This window comes from Leptopilina boulardi, unplaced genomic scaffold, assembly GCF_019393585.1.
Source record: "Leptopilina boulardi isolate dan_hultmark-lab unplaced genomic scaffold, ZJU_Lbou_2.1 LbouV2_392, whole genome shotgun sequence".
Classification (NCBI taxonomy): Eukaryota; Metazoa; Arthropoda; class Insecta; order Hymenoptera; family Figitidae; genus Leptopilina; species Leptopilina boulardi.
This window is the reverse complement of record NW_026137965.1, coordinates 3,588,475-3,602,308: the sequence shown is the minus strand read 5'-3', so window position 1 is coordinate 3,602,308 and position 13,834 is coordinate 3,588,475. Positions and strand designations below refer to the sequence as shown.

The window sequence follows — 13,834 nt, the reverse complement described above, 5'->3', positions numbered from 1 at the left end:
AAATAATTATAATGAATTCTTGGTGTAAAGTACAAATTTTTTTTTTCAAAAAAATTGCTCAAGACAGAAATCATCATATTCCAAAATTAAATCTATTCCCGAGCTTTGGAATTTGAAATATTTTCATGAGTCTTGTAAAGTCAAATTAAATATAGAAAATATTTTCTGTATTAGATATTTTACGTTTTAATAATAATAACGAGAAGAAAAAAAAATGCAAAACATGCAAAATAATGTTAATAGCATATTTAAGATGTATATAATCTTGTATATTCGTTATGTATATAATATATATATGGTACAAGAGATGAAACATCAAAGTATCAAATGTTACATAAGTATTATTAAATAATAATAATGATAATAATAAAAATAAAAATTATAGATCAAATAGAAAATATCGTAAATAAAAATTAGGTTAAATGAAAATCTTTGCTAAATGAAAATTCGGTTTAATAAGAATTTTTGAGAAATGTAAATTAAGCTATAATTGAAAATTAGGTTAAATTAAAATTCTACTAAATATCCTGCTAAATGAAAATTCGGTTAAATTAAAATTCTCCTAAATACATAAAAATATGGTTAAGTAAAAATTTTTGCCAAATGAAAATTCGGTTAAATGGAAACTCTGATAAATAAAAATTCAGTTACATAAACATTTTGCTCAATAAAGATTTTGCTAATTGAAAATTCGGTTAAATGAAACTTCTGCTAAATGAAAATTCGGTTTAATAAAAATTCTGTGACATGAAAAATTAGGCTAAATGAAAAGTCTGCTAAATATATTCTGCTCAAAGAAAATTCGGTTAAATGAAAATTCTGCTAAATAAAAATATGGTTAAGTAAAAATTTTGCTAAATGAAAATTTGGTTCGATGGGAATTCTGCTTAGTAAAAATTCAGTTACATAAAAATTTTGCTAAATGAAAATCCAGTTCAATAAGAATTCTGCTCAATAAAAATTCAGTTACATAAACATTTTGCTCAATAAAAATTCTGCCAATTGAAAATTCGGTAAAATTAAAATTCCGCTAAATAAAAATTCTGTTTATTGAAAATTTGGCTAAATGCAAATTTCAACTAAATAAAACTTCGATTAAATAAAAAGTTATAAACTAATTGGAATAAATTATACTAAATAAGAGATTACAAAACTTGATTTTCCAGAAATAATTTCCGTATATATAATAAGATGAATAAATAAAAATTTGCAAACTAAAATCAATTTTTTTCTGCCAAAAGAAATAAATAATAATATTCTTTTTACACGCACGAATTGTGTGAATAATTTTGAAATTAAAATTATTAAATCGTCATATATATATATATATATACAAGAGAAATCGTAAACTGAAAATTAATTAACCGTCTGCATATAGTGGAACAAGAAATTAAATGTATTTTTACTGCATTTTAAGTTGATTATCGACATGTCTATACGCTCATAAATGACAATCAATTATTTATACATTTATAAAGTTCTTCTCATTTGTCTCTTGTGTGTGTATATATCGTTAATGTTTTCCGGAGTCATTTTTTTATACTAAATTATCGCATTGAGTAATAATAATGTCTATATATATAAATCCTTGTGAAAAATTATTATAGATTTCTTTTTACATAATCGTCATTCCTAAACTAATGCATATGCATGATGAATTTCATATACATATGAATACTTGGAAAATACTTATGAAAATTTTTAACGTTTTTTTTTTTTTTTTTTTAAATACGTACGTCCTCTAAAAATAAGAAAAATATCGAAATTAAACTAAAATATTTGTTTTTTGGAAGATGATGTATTTTTTTCAATGAAAAATATTCAATATCCTGTATATTAATTATAAAATATTATGTAATTCCGTAAATCAAATATTTTTCTCGTCGATAATAATAATAATATTTGAATTCAATCTTCCGGAGAGAAATTTAAAAAATGAAGATAAAAAATTAATTTGACCTTCCAAGAAAAAAATTCATATTTTTTTGGAAATAAAAAACAAAAAAATAAGAAATACTAAAAAAAAAACTAATCAAAGTCAGGATTATTTAACTAAAGAATTTTATTTTTATATTGAAATAAATTTTAATTTTTTAATTTATTTTTTTACTATATATTATCAAATAAATATTTATTTGTATCAAATAATTTTGATTTGATTCAAATAACACAATTTACACGGAAAAAAATATTTACCTGAAACAGAGAAAGTTTATGGAATGATTTAACTGGAATAAATAAAACTTTTGCTAATACTAATATAGTGAAACGTTTCGCTGTTTCAGGTAAATCTTTTTTATGATGTATGCGAAAAAAATAATTGAAAAAAAAATTTCTATATTTGGAAAATAAATTTGAAACAAATAAAATTTAATTGACGCAAAAAAAAATTATTTGGTTCAAGGTAATATTTATTTAATAATCAAGTAACCGATTATTTGGATCAAATAATTTTTTTTTTATATAGAGATCAAGTTAAATATTTCCCGAGATATTTCCCCCTGTCTTGAATATTGTAAAGTATTGCGTTTATATATAAACGATAAATAAATATCATTACACACATTTACAAATCGTGTGTGGCGTAGCGCACGAGAGAAGAAAATTACGAAATTCAAATACATATAGGTAAATGTGTGGGTACAATTGCTTGCGTTTTCCTTCGCACACCTGCGAGAATTTGCTCGTAAAATGATTTGGATCAACTATGTATATATATATATATTCTCAAGAGTCAAGTCATTGAATTAAATACCTCCTTTTACGATCAGTTTCGTCATTGAGTGTTGAAAAAGAATTTTTATTTTCTCTCCTAAAATAAAGTTTTACTCTCTCTCTCTCTCGCGCGCGACATCCTATGAGAATTTTCACGTACCTCACCAATAACAAAAGGGTTGTGATTCATGTGAAAAATATAGTCACTTGCTCCACTTAACATATTCATTATTATTTCCTCTCTCTCTAAAGACTTTACAACTTATACAACTTATTCATCCTTTTTTAAGTATTTAAATTTCTATTTAGCCATATTTTTATTAATTTTTTTTATTTTTCCTTATAAGGAAAAATAAAAACAAATTAATAAATTAATTAAAATTCGTTATAAAGAATTTTTATACAAGAGAATTTTTATTTAGCTGAATTTTATAAAAACACACATTCTGATTAACAGAATTTTCATTTAGCCAAATTTTCATGAAACAATTTTCTTTTTTGAGCGAATTTTTATTTACCGGAAAACTATAAATTTAATACACATTCCATTTAACAGAGTTTTTATTTAGCCAAATTTTTGTGAAACATTTTTTTAACGAATTTTTATTTGAGAAAATTTGCATTTATTTATTTATTATTTTATTTTTTTAATTTTAATAAATTTAACACACGTTCTATTTAAGAAAATTTTGTATTTAGCCAAATTCAATTAAACAAAAATTTACGGAATAAAAATTGTATTAAATAAAAAACTCGATAAAGAGAATTTTATTTATTTAGCCGAATTTTCATTACACGCTTTTCTTTATTTAACGAATTTTTTATTTACCCGAACTCTAAAATTTAGCGTTCTAATTTAACAGAAGTTTTATTTAGCCAAATTCGATTTATAAAAATTCTGATAAATGAAAATTTTTGTTAAATATATAAATTCAGTAAAGAGAATTTTAATTATTTAGCTAAATTTTCATAAAAAATTATTTTTTAACGAATTTTTATTAGAGAGAATTTTTTACCTGAAATTCTATAATATTTAACAGAATTTTTATTAAGCCAAATATTAGGCATAAAACATTTTTTTAACGAATCTTTAGTTGAGAAAATTTTTATTTATCTTTTTACAAAATTTAACACATGTTCTATTTAACACAATATTTATTTAGCCAAATGTTTATGAAATATTATTCGTCTTCAAACAAATTTTTATTTACCTGATAAATTCTATAAATTTAGCCGACGTTTAATTCAACAAAAATTTGTATTTAGCCAAATTTGGTGAAATATAAATTCTGTAAATTAAAAATTCTGTCAAATGAAAATTCGGTTAAATGTGATATCTGCTAAATAGAAAATTTAATAAATTAATATTCAGTTAAATAGAAATTCTGCTAAATAAAAAAAAAAGTTAAATTGAAACACTGCTGAATAAAAATTTCACTAAAAGGAAATTCTGCAAAATTAAAAATTCAACTGACTGAAAATTTGGTTAAATGTAATTTCTGTTAATTTAAGATTCTGCTGAAGGAAAATTCGGAAAAATGGAAATTCTGCTCAATAAAAATTCTGCTAATTCAAAATTCGGGTAAATAAAAAATCGACTTATTTAAAATTTGTTTCAATGTTAATTCTGTTAATTAAAAATTCTGCTAAAGGAAAACTCGGTTAAATGTGAATTCTGCTAAATAAAAATTTCAATAAATAAAAATTCGGTTGTATAAAAATTTTGCTAAATAAAAATTCTGCTAATTGAAAATTAAGTTAAATGAAAATTTGGTTAAATAAAAATTTTGCTAAATGAAAATTCGGTTACATAAAAATCCAAAAATTCTACTTAATAAAAATTTTACTAATTGAAAATTTGGTTAAATAGAAATTATGCTAAATGAAAATTCGTTTGAAAAAAATTCCGCTAAATAAAAATTTGGTCAAATAAGTAAATAAAATTTTAATAGAGATAATTTTTTAATAAGAAAATCAGAATTTCTGTTAAATAAAACTTAAATTATTAAAAAATTCCATCATAATAAAATCCGATATGGAAATTTATTTCGTTTTATTGAATTTTATATTATATTAATGTAAATATAATTTTGTAACTTAAAAAAATAATGTTTAAAATTCCCTCTCTTATAATCGTGAGTGTATGTCAAATTTTTAATTTCGACTGCAACTAAAGCAAAATTCACGAATTATTTCACAGTAAAAAGTTACTCAACAAATAATTAACTGGATCAGAACAGAAAGAAAAAAAAGTCACTTCTGGCAATAAGAGTGTTTATAAAATATATAAAGAGAGAGAAGAGATTTTAATTAAAATAAATTTCAGCTGAATTCGCATTAAATAGAGGCATAACAAGTTAAAAGAAAGAAAAAAAAGAAAGGATTCATGCAATCAAATCATTTTGATGGGAAGAGGAGAAAAGACGAAGAAAGTAAAGGAGAAAGTATATACAATACGCATATGTGAGTAAGAGAGAAGTTGAATTTCTGAAATGGAATCTATATATCTATATAAAATACAGTAAAATCTATCCAAACGAGCTGAAGTTACCTTCTGAGTTTAATCTCGAAAGATACATAGATATCGATATATTAAGCGACTCCAGTAGTCTATACGGAGCTCTTAATATATAAATATTCCACATCATTACTCGCATAACTACGGTATTATAAAATTCTATCTCTCACATCTTTCTTCATCATCGTCTTTTTTTTTTTTTTTTTCTTCTAATTTTTCTTTTCTATATAACGTTCCTATATGTCTCGTTGAAGAGTTGCGCGTGTTCCGGGAAGAGGAACAGCAATTAAGCGCGACTACATTGCTAATTATCAACCTAATGAGGTTTCAATTTATTCCATTTGTTGATTCACTATAATACTCCCACAATTATCGTGTCACGAAACAAACGATCATATCAAAAATGAAAGACGTTCATCAGAAAAAAGGTTTATGTTTTTTTTTAATTATAAAATTTTCAATACGAAAATTTACAAAAATAATTTTTTATAATTATTTTTGTTATTATTATTATAAATAATAATTCCAAACAATTAGGATTAAAATTAATTGTAATGTATAATAAATATATTAATAAAAAAATAATAATTAAATAAATTAATTAATTTTGTTTGTTTTTGCTAATTAAAATAAAATTATTGTAACTCACCAATTATTATTCATCATTAGATGGAAGAGAATAATAATTCTTGCAAATTTGACACCTGAAACAGAGGAAAAATTTTTATTGAATAAAAATTGTTATATTAAAATGAAACATAAATTTTATTACAATGAAAAAAAATTTGATAAATTGGTTACTTCACTATTGGCAAATAATATAATAATAATAGTTATTATTATTATTACTTATATTAAATAATTATTAATTTTATTATTTTATTATTAATTAAATAATATTTGTTTTAAATACATAAATATAATTAGTTTAAATAGAGTTTATTTGATACAAATAAAAATTATTTGCTTTAATTTTAAACTTTAATTCTTACACGGAAAAAAAGATTTACCTGGAACAATGAAACATTTTAATGTAGTAGCAAAAATTTTACTTGTTTCAGTTAAATCTTTCGTTATTCTACTGAAACTTTTCTCTTTTTTTCAGATAAATATTTTTTTCCATGTAAATATTTATAATCAAATTTAAAAAAAAAAATTGAATAAATTAAAAATTATTTGGTTCTAGTAAATATTTATTTCATAACAGTCAAGTATAACGGTTTATTTGAATAAAATAAATTTTTCTTTTCAGTGATAATAATTATTTTATTGGTGTTTAAATTTATTTTCAATTTTCTCTAGATCTATTGCAGGGACAATAATTATATATTATGACTAGCAGGTGGAAGTGTTGGAATTTTTAGATTTCAATCTACGCATTCAAAGTATGTGCAGAATTATGAAGGCTAATAATAAATGGACCTTGTTCACTACCATGCACAATCGTTATAACGATCTTTTATCGATTTATTTCAATATATCGCAAACATATATTTTTATTTCAAATATATATACTTTGACATAAATGATAATAAATATATATATTAGATATTTTTTATCGTGATTCGTTTTTTATTTAGTATTCCAAAAATGTTTATTTTTTTGTCATAATAAAAATAATTCCACACTAAAGTATATAAGTAAAATGGATTTTTTCCTCTATTTTACTTGCTTTGTAAAAAAAGGAAAAAATATTACACCTACTGTGTAATAATATTAATAATAATTATTTTTTGCTTTGACAGGAAAATTTTTTTTCTAATAATAATAATAATAATAATAATAAAAATTATTATTATTATTATATATATGTATTATTACATTGCACTGAGCAAAATATTACTTTAAAATATAATAATAATTAATTTTTAATTAAGTGTTGAATAATAATTTTATTGCATAAATTATGAAAATAATTTTTTTAAATCTTTGCATTTTTTTCGTCATATATATATATATAAATATATATATATATACAATATAATAAGGCAGAACAATTTAGTCTCATTAATTAGCGCACTAATTCGCCTCTTATACGAACCGTTGAAGAAAATGTATCCATTAGAGTTTCTCAAGCGAGTTGAGGATAATTGATGGCGTGTTCGATAATACTGCCGCTTTTTCGAATATTTTTTTTCACAATGTATTTTGTTATGTCATATATATATATATATAATTTTTTTTGCTTACGTGACTTAATTACTCACTGTTAAATGAACTAAACGAGCACTTTGTTATTGATGTAAACTTGTTTTTCCAAGTGTACTCATTTTCAAGTTTCTTCTGTATTTATATAAATATATATAAACACGAAAAAGTGTTACTTTATTTATAAATATTCATTCTTCTTTTTTTAAAAACAAATTACAAATGAGGAAATGGACAAGTTTTTTTTTTAGTGATGCTGTATGTAAACAATTAAAACTATGTCATATTGTATGAAATTAATTTATGTTAAACTTTGTTTCATAATTTAGCAGCAAGAGACGTGACAAAAAAAATTACATTTTTTTTACAATAATACGATTCAAGTCTAACGAACAAAATTAAGTTCGTTAAGAATTAACCCTTTGAATTATTACTTTATTATTACTATATTTACAATTATCACCATTTGAAAAATTCGATTATAATCAATGTAATTTTGCAAAATGAAAATTTGGTTAAATAAAAATTCGGTTAAATGGAAATTCTGACAAATAAAAATTCGACTATACAAAAATTCTACTAAATAAAAATTATCCTAAATGAAAATTCCTGTAAATGGAAATTTGACTAATTGACAATTTGGTTAAATGTAAATTCCGTTTTTTTAAAAATTCTGCTAAATGAAAATTTGGTTAAATGTGAATTCTGCTGAATAAAAAATTTAACTAAATAAAAATTCGGTAATATAAAAATTTTGCTAAATGAAAATTCGGTTATATAAAACTTGTACTAAATAAAAATTCTACTAATTGAAAATTCGGTTAAATATAATTGTAGCTAAATGAAATGCTGCTAAATAAAAATTCGGTTAAATGAAAATTTTGCCCAAAAAAATTCGGTTATATAAAAATTTTACTAAATAAAATTCTGCTAATGGAAAATTCTGTTAAATGAAAATGTGGTTAAGTAAAATTTTTGCTAATTGAAAATTCGGTTGAATGAAAATTCTGCTAATTGAAAATTCTGTTAAATAAAAATGTGGTTAAGTAAAATTTTTGCTAATTGAAAATTCGGTTATATAAAAATTTTGCTAAATAAAAATTCTGCTAATTGAAAATTCGGTTATATAAAAATTGTACTAAATAAAAATTCTACCATTTGAAAATTCGGTTAAATATAATTGTAGCTAAATGAAATGCTGCTAAATAAAAATTCGGTTAAATTAAAATTTTGCCCAAAAAAATTCGGTTATATAAAAATTGTACTAAATAAAAATTCAACCATTTGAAAATTCGGTTAAATATAATTGTAGCTAAATGAAATGCTGCTAAATAAAAATTTGGTTAAATTAAAATTTTGCCCAAAAAAATTCGGTTATATAAAAATTTTACTAAATAAAATTCTTCTAATGGAAAATTCTGTCAAATGAAAATTCGGTTAAATAAAATTGTAGTTAAATGAAATGCTGCTAAATGAAAATTTCGTTAAATGAGAATTCTGCTAAATAAAAATTCGGTTATATAAAAATTTTGCTAAATAAAAATTCTGCTAATGGAAAATTCTGTTAAATTAAAATATGGTTATGTAAAATTTTTTCTAATTGAAAATTCGGTAAAATGAAAATTTTGCTAAATAAAAATTCTACTAAATAAAAATTCTACCAATTGAAAATTTGGTTAAATGTAAATCCTGCGAATTGAAAATTCGGTAGAATGAAAATTCCACTAAATAAAAATTCAATTAAATAAAAAATTCTTTAAAAAAATGTTTAAACATAAAAAAAAATTTGTTTTTCCTTGCATAAAAAATTCTTCCTGTAAAGAGTTAATAAAATCACTTAAAAAAGCAAATAGATAAAATAGGCCTTATTCTTTGGTATAAAAAAAAGTAAAAATTACAAAATTAATTAAAATGAAATGTGAAAATAAAGATGAAAAAAAATTCCCATAAATAACTTTCCACCTCGTATATAGGTATATATAAATTTCGAGACTATAAATATTGGAAAACGATATTTCCATGAAAGGTATAGGAGAGTAAACGTCTAATATAATTGATAATCCATAAGAGATGATTACTATAAGGTGTTACACAGAAAACTTCTTCTAAAGAAGATACAAAGAGCCAAAGGCAAAAGTGTTTTTTTTTATTTTTTTAGATTTAGAACCAACATACACACACGTTTATAATGTGTGCTCGTCGATGAAACTTGTCGATTACAAATCGATGGCCCACGGCCGACAAGTTACTGTGCAATAATCCAAGCAAGGACAGTCATCAACTTTTACGCGCCGCGCGCGGGTCTTTACAGTCGATTCAATCGCACTGGATATTTCATTAAATCCAGCCTTTGATTTACGACTCAAGTTACAATTTATCGCACATGGCAAACTTTCACAGAGTCGCTCTTTTGCTCGCACAGCAATTCCTCTATCCTTGTTGTTGTTGTTGTTGTTGTTGTTGATGTTGCTGTGCCAGCACAACTAGTCAACTCATCTACAGGAGAAATTGCACATCTCATGATGTGTTTAACGCGACTTGGATAATATTTTTTCCCCCTCGTCAAAATAGTAATTGACGTTGCTCATAATTCAACATTTTTGCTCAAAAAAAATAAAATAAAAATAATCATAATAATCCTTCACGTATATTTATAACCGTGAGATTTTTTTTTTTATTTTACAATCTACATTTTCCTCGATTTTTCTTGAAAGTTTGAATTCTTTGAGGAAAAAAAAGGTGACAAAAAACTCAAATGAAACTCGGTTAAATATTTAGAGATTTTATTTTATTTTGTTATCTATTTATAGTGGCGCATGATTATGCCATAAGAATTATTTATTCCAATTTTTATTTAAACATTTTTTTTTTATTTTAATTTAAATTTTTTATTAAATATAAGTTATTTTTTAAACGAATTTTTATTTTTTTAAACCGAATTTTTAATTTGTCCAAATAAAATTCGACAGGCACATAAAAAAGATTATTTAAAATATTAAAAATTTACCAATCAGAAATTATTGAGAAAATCGTGATTGGTAAATTTTTAAAATTGCGCCGAAATTTTTCTATCGACTGTTTCATCGGTCATTTGGAGTTTCGGACAAATGAAAATTCGACCTTTTTTGAAATTTTACCAAAATAAAAATTGAGAGAAATTAAAATTTGATTAAATGGAAATTGTACTAACTAAAAATTCAGTTACATGAAAATTTTGCTAAATAAAAATTTCATTAAATGGAAATTTTGTTAAATAAAAATGTTCCTAAATGGAAATTCTGTTAAATAAAAATTTTACTTATTAAAAAGTCTGCTAAATAAAAATTTGGTTAAATGGGAACACTGCTAAATAAAAAATTTCACTAAAAGGAAATTCTGCTAAATTAAAAATTCAACTAACTGCAAATTTGGTTAAATGTAATTTCTGTTAATTAAAAATTCTGCTGAAGGAAAATTCGGTAAAATGGGAATTCTGCTCAATAAAAATTCTGCTAATTCAAAATTCGGGTAAATAAAAAATCGACTTATTTAAAATTTGGTTCAATGTTAATTTTGTTAATTAAAAATTCTGCTACAGAAAAATTCGGTTAAATGGGAACACTGCTAAATAAAAAATTTCACTAAATGGAAATTAGGTTAAATAAAAGCTTTGCTAAAGGAAAATTCGGTTAAATGGGAACACTGCTAAATAAAAAATTTCACTAAATAGAAATTAGGTTAAATAAAAGCTTTGCTAAATGAAAATTCCGTTAAATAGAAATCCTGCTAAATAAAAATTTGATTAACTGAAAATTCGGTTTTAAAAGAAATTCTAATGCTATTTCAAAAAATGAAAATTCTTCTAAAAAATAATTATAAATCTAATTTCTTTAAAATGAAAATTCTATTCAGATTTTTATTTTAGTTTTAAATAAATTTTTAAAATTTTATTTTTTATTTATCATTCGTCTTCTGTTTGATATTTTCAATTTTTTATTATTATTTTCCCCCATAGTAAAAATTTGACATTTTTTCATCTGCGAATCCGGTTAAATATTTTGAAGACAATTGTCGAAAGAGAGCGATGATGCGTCTCGCAAAAAAAAAAATATCGAGGTCTGTGAATTCTTTCGCTTGGAGGTAAAAAAGCAAAAAAAAAAAAAACGAAAAAAAATAATAACGAATGAAAAAAAAACGGAGAAGAAACCTGATAAAATATTATAACTTGCATGAAAGCTGCTGGACCAGATCGTCAACAATAATCGAGACCGACTTTTACCAGAAACGATATAGCCATATGTCAGAATTCAAAAAATGTTTATAAATTTGACTCGTGTCTAAATAATATTAGAAAGATTTGTTTTCTTTTATTTTTTTTGCATCTCATCTCACCAGAAGAAGAAAATGAAGATTTTTATATTATTTACATATATATATATATTTTTTTTTTCATCTATTTTCGTGGAAGATTGTTTAACGTTAATGTAAAGTGCAAGCTGCTTTTTGTATACGGTCTGCTCAACATCAAGACTCACACAAATACAAAAGTGTGTTTATAATATATATGAGAAAGTGTATATGTCCGAATTGGCGGGGACCAGTTTTTTTCCAAGAAATTTTTTTTTTTTCTTTTTTTTTAAAAAAGGCTCATCACCGAGGTCCTTGTGATCTGTAGAATCCAACTTGACCGCTTCTTTCTGTTTCGTTCAAAATAATAATACCACGAAATAAAAGACGATATATCGTTATCAAAAAAAAAAAAAAAAAAAAAAAAATCCTTCTAAAATGTTTCTTTATAGTTTTAGTCGAAAATAAAACAAAAAGCAGAAAATCATTTCGGTAGTAAAACGATAAAATATCTACAATATTGTATATACTTTTCGTATACAATTTAAGAGAACAAGTTTTTTTTCTCCAAAAATTTATCATATTTGCGACAAAAATCTCTTCGCATTTATAATGAAAACTTTTTTTGTTTCAAAAGAATTTCTCTATGAAACTAAAAATTTTTATTTAAAAATTAGAACAAAAAATCTATTTAACATATTTTAAAATACTGTTATTATAAACTACTTTTACTTATTTAAAAAGAAAAAATTATATAATTTTCAACGGCAAAATATTTATAAATTTCAATTTTAAATCAACTTTTCTTTTCGGTAAAAATAAGAGGTAATTTTAGTTTGGTTTTATGGCAGTAATTTTATTCACTTTTGCGGTGAAAAAAAAAATCTATATATATATATGGATTGTTAAAAGACTGCAAGAGGGAAAAAGTCTTGAAAGTAGAATATTGATCGCGAGAGGCACTTGGGCATTGTCTTGTGCTCTTGAAAGTATTGAACATTCGATAAATCAGCGATTCCTTCGATAGAGTCCCAAGACCGTGACTATCCTTTTATTACTTCATATATACGTGACCATATATATATATATATATATATATATATCTATTCAATAGTCTTCTTTTACTCTGTACTTCATCGTGTACAAAAATATTCAATACCGAACAATGGCGAATCTGCTACTTTTCCGTGTTGTGTTTCAGTCAAGATGCTTTCTACACATTATTGTAGTTTATTAATTTTTATAGTGGTCTAAACATTATATTTCATGCTGTCATTTATTTTTAGAAATAAAATAAAATAAAAAAAAATTAATAAAAAATCAACGAAAAAAAATAAAATAAAAAAAATTAATAAAAAATCAAAGAAAAAAAATAAAATAAAATTTAACAAAAAAAAAAGTATTTTTACCAAAGTGCAAATTTTAATTTAGCCTAATTCTCATTAAACAGAATTTTAAGTAAATTATAATTTTTAATTATAGTGAATTTCCAAATTAGCAAATATTAATTTTTCTGAATTTTTATTTATGCAAAATTTTATTTGGTAGAATTTTCAAAAAGCCGAATAAACAGTCGATAGAAAAATTTTGGCGCAATTTTTAAAATTTACCAATCACGATTTTCTTAATAATTTCTGATTGGTAAATTTTTTTATATTTTAAATATTATATGTACCTACCGAATTAATTACTTTGGCAGAATTTTTATTTTACAAAATTTCGAACAAATGGAAATTCGACGTTTTGAAAACTTTATCAAACAACAATTTGTATAAATAAAAATTAATTAATTAAATAATAAATAAAATTTAATAAATATATAAAATAAATAAAATCTATTCTGTCATTTGTGCATTTTCGGTCAAATGGAAATTCGGTGTTTTGAAAATTCAATTAAATTAATTAAAATAAGAATTCAAACAAATTAAAATTCGATAAATTAGTAATTTTGAAGATGTAAAAATTCGAATGAATGAAAATTTTATTAAATTTAAATTCAGTCAAATTAGAATATTTTTAAATAAAAATTTTGTATAAAGATTAATTTTGTAAGACAAAAATTTTGCTAAATAAATATTCGGTACACAAAAAAAATTGTTAAGTTAAAAAATCGTTTAAAGAGAAATT

At 22.5% G+C, this 13,834-nt stretch overlaps 2 protein-coding genes across 7 annotated transcripts in view; one reads left to right on the top strand and one right to left on the bottom strand.

The window, feature by feature from the left end:
• Positions 1-13,834, top strand: part of LOC127288513 (protein cordon-bleu) — a 131,624-nt gene that overhangs the window by 40,509 nt on the left and 77,281 nt on the right. The window lies entirely within an intron of this gene.
• Positions 1-13,834, bottom strand: part of LOC127288524 (NADH dehydrogenase [ubiquinone] 1 alpha subcomplex subunit 10, mitochondrial) — a 132,217-nt gene that overhangs the window by 70,698 nt on the left and 47,685 nt on the right. The window contains exon 3 of the mRNA XM_051316022.1: positions 5,883-5,937. The gene's annotated coding sequence lies outside the window, so the exon portion shown is untranslated. The remainder of the gene's footprint in view (positions 1-5,882; positions 5,938-13,834) is intronic.